The sequence below is a fragment of the Lutjanus erythropterus genome, chromosome 16, assembly GCF_056507025.1.
Source record: "Lutjanus erythropterus isolate fLutEry1 chromosome 16, fLutEry1.hap2, whole genome shotgun sequence".
In the NCBI taxonomy this organism is placed as follows: Eukaryota; Metazoa; Chordata; class Actinopteri; order Lutjaniformes; family Lutjanidae; genus Lutjanus; species Lutjanus erythropterus.
In genome coordinates this window covers 37,489,729-37,499,916 of record NC_139332.1, presented here as the reverse complement: position 1 = coordinate 37,499,916, position 10,188 = coordinate 37,489,729, and the positions used below count along the sequence as shown (strand labels likewise).

General features: G+C 38.6%; 1 non-coding gene across 1 annotated transcript; it reads right to left on the bottom strand.

The window, feature by feature from the left end:
* Window positions 1-697: 697 nt before the first annotated feature.
* trnas-gcu (transfer RNA serine (anticodon GCU)) lies at window positions 698-779 on the bottom strand. The gene has a single exon. It is a non-coding gene; the product is annotated as a tRNA-Ser (tRNA).
* Window positions 780-10,188: the final 9,409 nt, after the last annotated feature.

The window sequence follows — 10,188 nt, the reverse complement described above, 5'->3', positions numbered from 1 at the left end:
CAGAATTATTTTATTTTCACAAAGAAATATAATAAAACAGAGAGAATGAGCTGGAGTCAGAGTCCTCGTGTCACTACAAACACTCACTGTGACTATAAAGCAGATTCTGAGTGGCTGTAAAATTAGACACTGAAATATTTCATGACCTTTTGCTTTGATGCGTCACTGTTAAACCAACACAGATGAGAAGACGAACGTGGAAGAAATCATAAATACTGAGCTCATATTTCAACAGATCCGTCTCTGTGTCCAGACCAGCGATGCTTACGCTTCAGATTATAACGCTGAAGGTTCCCATCCAGAATCACTTTTAGAAACGTCCCTCTAATGTTATGTTTGTGTATAAAGAGCGAGAAAGTCGATGGATCAAACAAACACAGGACTAATCCAGTCACCCAGCAGGACGCAGGTGATTGGATTAGTGGGAGATACAGGTGTTTTGTCAGTGAAGCAGGTGATAGTGTTTGGCTCTGGGTGGTGTGGTCTAGTTCCTGAACTTCAGTTTTCATCTTTTCCTAAACCGAACCACGAAGTTTTGGTCCTGGAACCTAATCAATTCTAACTCTTTCACATTAATCTCACAGTTGGACTTGGATTTAGTGGTGAGCTTTAAGATTGCAACCAACTTGTCTCACTCTGCCCTTCTGAGTGTTTGGTTTGTGCATTAATATGTAACATGATCACCATAATTCATCTTCGACGAGGATGGGATTCGAACCCACGCGTGCAAAGCACAATGGATTAGCAGTCCATCGCCTTAACCACTCGGCCACCTCGTCTCTGACACACAGCTGTCACTGTGAAATTAACCCCCTGATTTTCCCTCATCATCTGACCACACCTCTCTGCAGTTACCTGACCCTCCCTGCTCACCTGGTTCCACTCACCTTCATCAGCTGTTTCCTGCCTGATTAATCTGAACTTAAACTGAGATTTAAGGAGAGAAACTTCACCACTGAGTGTGAAAACAGCTTTCTAGCATCAAACTCTACTCATATATCGTCCTGCACAGGGTTGGACAGATTTAAAAGTTAGGAAGCAATAAACAAAAAACATTATTGAGTGAAAGAAGACTTTAAATGACCCTTTGAAGAAGTGATGACTGGACAAAATGTTCTCAGTATCCTAAAAAATACCCAGAAGGTCTGAAACTCGAACTGGTCCTCACAGAGATAGAAGTTCAGGAACTCTGCCGACAAGATGTTTTTAGTGTTTTTTTTTTCCTTTTGCATCTTTCATACATTCAGCATCTCAGCACCATAACCCAGTTTCTGACACACACACACACACACACACACACACACAGATTGTGCTGAGGCTGCATACATCAGTAACACTTCATATCAAACATCTGCCTCCCATGTGTGAAATTTGTCTCTGTGCGTTACATATGTGCATATGGTAGCATGTTTCTGTGTGTGTGTGTGTGTGTGTGTGTGTGTGTGTGTTCATGCATAATTAATGATTTCAAAGTGTTGATTCTTCAGACATCTGACGGCCTTATGCACACACACACACACACACACACACACACACACACACACACACACACACACTAACTGGCTGCTGCTGCACAGACCTGCTGGACTCAAATATTTATGTTCACAATTATTCTAATAGAAACTGAAATACTGAATTTAATTGAAAGTCTGATAGAAACCAGAAGACAAACAGTGATTTGCCTCTTTATGTCCTTTTGTTGTTTGATTTTGACTGTAAATCCTCCAAATGAAATGATAAATATGTTATTTTCAACAGCAGATATCTGATACTGGATCAGCAGGACAGCATCATCCGAAACAGTCTGATCTGACTCAGTTAAGGTTTGGTTGGTTTTTACAAAAAGTCTTCATCAGCTAAGAAGACACCAGCGTCAGGTGCCAAAATGAACACGTTTCCAAAAAGTCCGAGCCTGAGACGAGACACAGCTGCTGTTTCAAACTGTCAGGTTTGTTTGTCACCACGAAGGAGCAGATTTTGTGAAGGAACATACAAATTGCGAACAGATGAACAGACTGTGGCCTTAAGATTCTTCTTCACGGTACAGATGATGAGTAAATGAAAAGTACTAACATCCACCACAGGGAAGATTAAAGATCTTTAGCTTCCTTTAAAAAAAAATCTGAACCATGAAGGGATGAGACGACTGTGAGTTGCTGCATATGAAAAGTTACTCTGATCAATAATGTCTGTCATTGTTGATAATTTGCTGGTTGGTTGATCTCATTGATTATTAAGGGTCCAAGCAGCTTCGTTCTTTCTTCTTTTCTCCACTAAAAGTGTTTGTGCACCAAAAAAGATTACAGATTACAGATTACAGATTACAGATTCCACCCATCAGGCAATAAATGACACTCATTGACCTTCAGGAGGCGCTCTAACAACTGAATTCATCCTTATGCAATCATTTCAAATGGTTTGGTGTAAACCAATTTTTTTCTGTCAATTTTTTTCTTTTGCCCAATTTTTTAAATGATATTTTAACAAACTTGTATAGATCATTATACAAATTTTTTTTAATTTAATGAATTTGACTAAATTTGCAGTAACGTATGAACACAGTGAGACTGTCGACACGTTATCTATCAGGTGATGTGTGTTCGTGTGTGTGTGTGTGTGTGTGTGTGTGTGTGTGTGTGTGTGTGTGTAGACAAACTACAGCCACATACTCTATAGGAGTGTGGTTGTGTGTATGTTTGGAGAAACTCTGTGTATTTGCAGTACGTCTCAATGATCCCTGACCACCAAACACACAGAAATAATAAAAATATCATCAGAGAAAAACATTAAAGAAGTAAATCAGAGGTGTTGCTGCACTTTGAGCTCATTTCAGTGATTTAGCTCTTTGTTTACCTCCTCAGCTCCAACCTGTTATAATAAATGGCATTATTAGATTTCAGCACACACTCACAGTTATTTTCCTTTGTGCTCCTGCTCCGTCCACATCCTTCAGTTCAGCATCGATTGAAAGATTACAATCTGCACTTCCTGCAGGTTTCTTCTCTCCTTCTTTCTCTGTTTATTCGTAAAAACACGACAACGTGAGGTTTGTTATCAGCAGAAATAATTGGCTTCAGGGTGCCGACAAAATGATGCTGCATATTTTCTGTTCTCGTCTATTTAAATGTAAAATAGGAAGATTGAAAAACAAAAGAACGAACAAATGAATAAAAAGTAGCTTCATCATCATCATTTTGCAAAAGAAACAAAAGAAGAAGAACCCTGCATGAGGTAAGAAAGTTGGATACTGAGTCGTGTTAACTTTTATCTGAGCTGTCTGATCACAGTCAAGGTGACTTTATGTTTCATACATGAAGGTGACAAAGTGTTTTACCTGACAAAAAGTTTAGTTTATGTGAGGAACTGAAGATTACAGGTCAGCAAAACTTAATTAGTTTATTTCAAAACTTAAGCTGGGCTCAAATCTCAAAAATCTATCGCGTCTGTTGCCTTAAAATTTTAAGTCATCTCAGCTATTTATTTTTTACAGAATAAAGAAATCAAATCCACTACTTTTTATTTGTGCAGCGATTCACCCGATGTTGTCCAATATTTCATAAATCAGAATCTCACCTAAACTCCCGCCCTGAACGTAGCACTGAGTGACACATGAAAATGTGTTTCTGGAAACATCTGAGGTGAGAAATAGAAAATGTAGCGCCAGAATCATGATTCATTTCATCAGCACGGCCTCGTTTGACAGTTTGATCTGAGTTTCATTTTCAAAGCTGGATTAAATCTGTATCAAACCTGAACAAGTCAACAAGAAGAATGTCAAGAGAAGAGACAGACCCTTCAGTGTATCTCAGGAACTGACTGTGAAAGACAACCAACGCACGTGAAATAGTTCTGGATTCGGGGATCATCCAGGATTTGAACTCACAAACTTTTGCACCTGAAGCGAGAGTCACACACCGAGACTCACCGAACCGCCGGCGCTGAAACGATAAGATGTTTAGTTAGACTTCTGTGAAACCTGGTTCAGACCTTCATGTTCCCCTCAGGATGATTTGTAATAACTTGGTGATCCGTTAACTTGACTTTGTTGACCTGTTATTAATGTTAAACAGGATTGTGTTTGTTTAAAGGATGAATGAATGAATGAATGATGAATGAATACATGAGTCACGAGTGACAGCTGACAGTAACTGCAGATGATTTTTATTTGACTCATAAAACACTGAAGATAATGGCAGCGTTTTGGGTGGAGCTTGTTGTTATGAATTGAAATGTACATTTCAATAAGTAAAGCAGGAAGTGAGACATTATTCCAGTGAGTGATTTGTGCTTCAGAATCATTAGCATGGCTGCAGGGAGGAATACAGACGACATGTTGGATATAAAGAGGCTGATTAAATCGTATATTGAAAGGTTCATTTCTCTCATCTGAGTTTTTCTTGATTTTATTCTGCTGCTGCAGATGAAAGTGTGTATTATTATACGGAGACATTATTAATTATTCACTGCAGTTTGGCAGCGCTACAAAAGGAACAGCTAGCACAGCACAGCACTTTACAATATTTATGCACCAACAAGTCCAGTCTCCTCAGGTTTTTCACCAGAAGACGAATCCGAGTCAAGTCATAAGGAAAGGTTTCAACTCGAGTCACAAATATGAGTCAGACTTCACAAAATGTGCAAAATGACTTGTTAAAGACTAAAAACTCAAAGTTTTGGTCTTGGGACTTGTCAGTCTAGACTTAAAACTTGAGTGCAAAGACTTGGGACTTACTTTTAACCTGCTAAATAACCTGCTAATGACTCGATCCCACCTGTGATCACAAGACCCATTTTAAACTGGAGTCTCAGTGGAGTTAGACTCAGGTCTACAGCTAACAGTTGTTCTAACATGGTGAGGATTCTCTCTGCTAAACATCAGCATGTTAACTCTGTTAGCATTTAGCTCAAAGAGCTGCATCATGAAGGAGTCTGTGTCCCAGAGATTCAGACGGACGAACTCCTGCAGGACTCAGATTAAATAATCCAGAGCAGATGAATCACAAAGTGAATCCAGGATGACACCGAGGGGAAAGTGACTGTGAAGTAATCCAGGAGGGCCTCCCAAGATGCACTGCTGCTCCATATGCTGGGCGTCCATATTAGATCCAAGCAGCAGAAGTGGCTCAATAAAACATCCGGCTGAGGGACTCAGATCGAGCAGAACACACAGAATTCAGCTGCGAAAGCTTCAATCAAACATCATGTTTGTCTTTATTCTCTTAAACAAAGTGGACGTGTTGGTTCTTTTCTTGTTTGGGTTCAAACCCTGAAGGCCTAGAACAACAGAACCCTACTGTGTTTGTGTCAGTTTGTTATTTTTCTGGAACAACAGCTCAGATTGCAGAGAGCTGGAATCATGGATGTATTAAACCCTGGATAACAGATGCAAAGAGAACACAAGTTTTACAAATATAAAACCTCCATGGATCAAACTTCATCACAGAGTCATAACTGAGCTGGTTTGCAGTCCGGTGTCCTGTCAACAGTTTTACAGACGTCTCTTTTATGAAGGCGGACGGTGGGGAAACATATTTTTTGGGCTGCAGGGGAATTTTTCACTGCAGTCCTGTGAGTGGCCACTGGGAGAAACTGGAAGCAAGACTGAGTGTCGGAGCTGGATCCAGGGTTTCTTATACATCTGGGGCTGCATCGAGCTGGAAACTCAGCAACCAGCCGGTCAGATGGTGGGGCTGTAATTAATGCAGTTTTGGAAAGTCCATGTCCCTCGTTAAGTTGGACTGAAATTGAACACAAAAGTCCAACCCTGCAAAACTGCCTCTTGGACCGTGATGGATTTTCTGGCGTTTCCACCCAAACCTGTGTTTGCACAACAGAGCAAAGTGGAACTTGGAGAGCTCAATATTTTCTGAAGTGGTACACAGAGTGAAAAGTTTGACAGTTTTCTGCTGGTGGGACACTTCAGATTCTTTTTAAGTAGCTGCAAGCACTGATGCTCAGTTCACTGTCGCACACTTCATTTTCAACAAGGCCTGTTTTAAAATATTCGTAATATTTCCAGTGTGGAGCCACGATCGCAGTGTTCTTGAAGCATTCATTTTCTTTTACTTCAGTTTACCTCCACCTACCATCTTACCTCCCCAGTTTAGATTGTAATCAATATAAGTGATCAGGCTGATACTGAAATAAAAATACAGGACAGACAAAACTTATTTTAAACACTGTGGACACGTCCAGAGAATCTAGGACTCAAATCACATGTCCAATTGTTCTTCTGTGGATCATTGTTGGACCAAGCTGATCAAAAGTTGAATAAAACTTATCTTTATCTTATTTAGTTTTTAATATACTGACCAGTGAGCTTAAAAAGGGGTGTGGCTCAGCACATAAATCGACCAAAGTCATCAAGTGTTCGGCCAATCAACACAGCATCTGTCCACATAAGTACCTGAAACATACCCTGAACATTTCATTCAAACCAGCCACTAGGAGGCGCTACAAATGCAAATAAAGGGACAAATCCAGCTGTAAATCAGAAATTGCCTGTTTAATCATATCAGCTGTGCACAAGTGCCTTGATAAATTCATGGGTGTGTTTTTGGTGTAACAGAAAGTCACCTGTCATCACCTTTAAGAAGCAGGTGCATCCAGACCATAATCATCAGAGTTTATCCAACATCAGGCTCTGACAGAAGGACAGACCTCCGGCTCATGTGGACACACAAACACACACAAGTTTTTTTTGTTTTGTTTTTTGCTGTTTTGCAAATGTGGAGAAAATGACAACTGCAGCGGTGTAATATAGAACCATAACCATGAAGTATTATTTATAACAATTATATTAGAATCTGATTTTCAGAGGAAATTTAAAAGAAATGCAACATGTTGCCATTTTATAAACTAATACAAATATAACAGCATAAAGAAAAAAGATTTAGAATTTAGAAGAAGTGTATAGATCCCAAAAATCTGATGGGATTGTACAAAAGAAAGACCATAATAAAAGTCTGATGTTGTTATCTCTCCTTCCTGCTCTGTGAACTGTCCCCTGTGCATAAATCAAATGATTTGATGAGAATATTCTCCTCTCTGCAGAATGAATAATGTTAACTGCCTGTTGTTTAACATGTTAACTCTCCACATCATGTCCGTCCTCCTCTTCCTCGTCTCTTATCTCTGAGGAAACAAACTCGTCTCTCTCCGTCTCTCCAGCAGTTCACAGATTTTAAACCTCCTCTGACTCGAATATAAAAACTGTGTTTCCTTTGAAACTGTGTGTGTTTCACAGCAGCTGTCAGGTATCACCTGAACCAATCATCATCCTCCTGTTCACCTGTGTGAACCCTGTGCAGTTCTGGTCAGTTGTTATGGTTCATATAAATCCATCAAATCTTCCCCAGAAAATAATTTGGGTTCATGAATTTTTCATGAATAATAAACATTTTCTTTAAAGATGTAAACCTTCATCAAACACATGAACAGCAGCGTTCGATCAGGAAGAAACTGAAGTCAGACTTTTCATATCTTTCACTTCACTTCATTATCAGACTGAGGATTTGATCATTTTCATCATTATATTGATTTTTAAAGTGATCAGATAAAATAAAAATTACTGTCTTCCAAATAAAGTCAAAGGTCAAATCAGAGGTCAGGATTAATATGTAGAAAGATAAAACTATGTTTTTTTGTCTGGACAATGAGAAAACTTTAAAATCATTTTTCTCACTTCTGCACTCTGGGAAGTTTTTCCTTTTCAGGACAGAGCTGCCTTGAAATAATCAACTTTTTTTGTCGTTATGCCAAATCCAAAAAAAGAAAAGCTTCAGACAGAAATAGAGAATCTAACAGTTGCAGCTCCAGACACAGATAGTTTATCTTTCTATTTTGGCCATAAATGTCTCTCTTTATAATAGAGGCTGCTGACCGCAGCACTAAAATAATCTCACTCTCTTCAGTGGCCTTAAAATGCAGCTGGTTTTATATTTACTGTATATACTGCAGTACAGATGAGGTCAGGATGGAAAATCTGTCAGAACCACATTTCAGTAAATTCATGTCTAATTCTCTTTCAACATCTTTTTATTTCCCACCAATGAACCATAAACCAGCATCAATATGTAATCATACAATCATAACAGAGAAAATGATGGATTTATTGAAGTAAGAAAATAATGGAGACCAAAGTTCTTCAAAAATATGTTTCTGGTTATGTTTATTTTTTCTAAAGTCAGTCTCTGTAATGGGAGGAACTGTGATAACTGATCCAGGAACAGCTGAAATGTAGGAGGGGATTCTGTTTTTCAAAGTAAAAGTGCACATTTCTTTATGAAGTGTGTTGTGCTGATTAATATTCTGATTTTTCTTGGATCTAATTGGAAATCTGATGTATCATTTAATAAATACAAAATTGGATTTAAATTCTATTTTCAGGACTGATTTAGTGAATAAATGAAACTAATTCCATGAACTTTTCAACAGACGACGTCGCCAAAACATCAAAGTTCTGCATCTTGGACAGTTCAGTGTTTTATCTTTGGAAATTTGATGGATTTTTATGGGAGTGAGATTAAATTTATGGCTGAACTTGATGTGAGTTTCCTTGATATTGTTTCTTGTAAATGGAAAACATTTTCATCCGCAGATGTTTGAGGAGGTATTTTCATCTAAAACCATCCTCAGAACTTTTTCTCCAAATCTTTAAACAGCATGAGGAAGATAAATGAACATCTTTGGCAGTAAAACACAATGTTTTTATCTAATTAAAGTATTTTTTAAATATAAGAGAGTCCAAAGGTACGGGGTCGAAAACCAGGCCTCCATTTGGAGCCACAGTGAGTCTTGTCTCCCCTGTTTTACAGCTGGTCTGTTGTCTTTCTTGGTTTTTAAACAGCATTTTGGTTGATCAGGAAATCTGCAGCTTTGGTCAGCTGGAAGGAAGAGGAAATGTGCATCGATGAAAAAGAGCACCTCCTCATCCTCTCATGTTCTCAGATTAATGAGATCTAACAGAAGATCTGAGGAGGAACTTGTTCTTTAATCAGACCCTCGTCACAGTCGACGGAGCCGAATTTATTTTATTAACATTCATTTGAAGACTGTAAATAAAATAAAAGGGCGTCTGTCTGCAGGAGGAGGAGGATAAATCTGCCCGACTAATACTCTCTAATTTGTGACATCCATCCTGCTCGTTAAATCCAGATTTGTGAACATGTGGAACCAAAAAATTCATCAACACTGACCAGAGTCCCGTTCAAATCTGGACAAATTGCCTGCAGAGCAGCTTAACACGAACTGGACACACACTCATTTGTGTTTGTCAGTGTGTGTGTGTGTGTGTGTGTGTGTGTGTGTGTGTGTGGTATCCTGGAGTGTGAACAAGCAGGAAGGAGTGTGTATTAACATGATTATGGTAATAAAAGGAGGCTGTGATGCTCATACAAACTCATCCTGTCTGTTTGTGCCTGTAATTAATTTACTGTGTGTGTGTGTGTGTGTGTGTGTGTGTGTGTGTGTGTGTGTGTGTGTGTGTGTGTGTGTGTGTGTGTGTGTGCGTGCGTGTGTGTGTGTTGTCCACCCTCCCAGAGTCGAGAGTGTAATTAGGAGGGTTGTAAACAGGGTCACCTCCCCTCCAGCTCCTCCTCCAGCTCCTCCTCCTCCTCCTCCTCCTCCTCCTCCTCCTCCATCAGCAGGAGACTCTTCACACTGGCAGTGAGGATGAGGAGGAGTTTCATTCACACTGTAAAAAAAGAAAAACAAATAAAGGATGAAATTACCTAAAATTTCAAGGCAACACACTGCAAAAGATTTCTGAGTTTTGAGTCGAACTCTGTTTTTGTTTTGAAATAAACCTTAAAAAGTTTTATGACCTATGATCATACCTGAGATAATTTACTTTTCTTCATCAGATAACTTGAATCTTTGAGTTTTAGAAACAAAAATAAATCATTTTTAAAAAATTGTCACAATGAGCTTTCTTTTTTTGGTGCCTGAAAAATCAGTTTTACTTGAAAATGTTAAAATTTTAACATTTACTTTGACTTCTTTCAGTAAATTTACTCAACTTTAGTTTCTAAAATTCAAAGCTTTAAGTTTATCTCAAGAAGAAAAGTAAATTATCGTAACAAAAGATTAGTATTTTTTAAAGTTTATTTCAGAACTTGAGAGTTTGAGTTGGGCTCAAAAGTTAAAAATCTATTGCAGTCTGTTGCCTTGAAATGTAGAGTTTTTCAT